A 373-nucleotide genomic window follows, 5' to 3' on the forward strand; every position below is an offset into this window, starting at 1 on the left:
AATGTTGGAGATGTTCTACCAGTCTGTTACCAGCAGAATGATGTTCTACCAGTCTGTCGTGACCAGCGCTCGGTTCTCCTCCGCCATCTGCTGGGGCAGCAGCATCAGAGCCAGCAACACAAACAGACTGGACAAACTGATCAGGAAGGCTGGCTCCGTGATCAGCAGCAAACAGGACACGTTTGAAGCTGTGGTGGAGAGGAGGTCACTGAACAAACTGTTATGTATCATGGATACATAACCTAGCTCCGGGGAGTCATTCCCCGGAGTCCTTCTGTTCTTTTTCGCCCAGCATATTTCCTTGGATCAGGGAGGCGCCAAAAATCAGGGTAGCAGCTGTCGCCATGGTCCGCTACACGTCCTGCGATGCCAT

The 373-nt window shown here is 52.5% G+C and overlaps 1 protein-coding gene and 2 long non-coding RNA genes across 3 annotated transcripts in view; 2 read left to right on the forward strand and 1 right to left on the reverse strand.

The window, feature by feature from the left end:
- Positions 1-373, forward strand: part of fhit (fragile histidine triad diadenosine triphosphatase) — a gene marked incomplete in the record, with an annotated part of 456,026 nt that overhangs the window by 259,492 nt on the left and 196,161 nt on the right.
- Positions 1-373, forward strand: part of LOC116687535 (uncharacterized) — a 13,336-nt gene that overhangs the window by 6,850 nt on the left and 6,113 nt on the right. The gene's annotated exons all lie outside the window — the stretch shown is intronic.
- The window catches only part of LOC116687515 (uncharacterized), a 4,844-nt gene that overhangs the window by 2,120 nt on the left and 2,351 nt on the right, over positions 1-373 (reverse strand). The window lies entirely within an intron of this gene.

This window comes from Etheostoma spectabile, chromosome 4 (genome assembly GCF_008692095.1).
Source record: "Etheostoma spectabile isolate EspeVRDwgs_2016 chromosome 4, UIUC_Espe_1.0, whole genome shotgun sequence".
Lineage (NCBI taxonomy): Eukaryota > Metazoa > Chordata > Actinopteri > Perciformes > Percidae > Etheostoma > Etheostoma spectabile.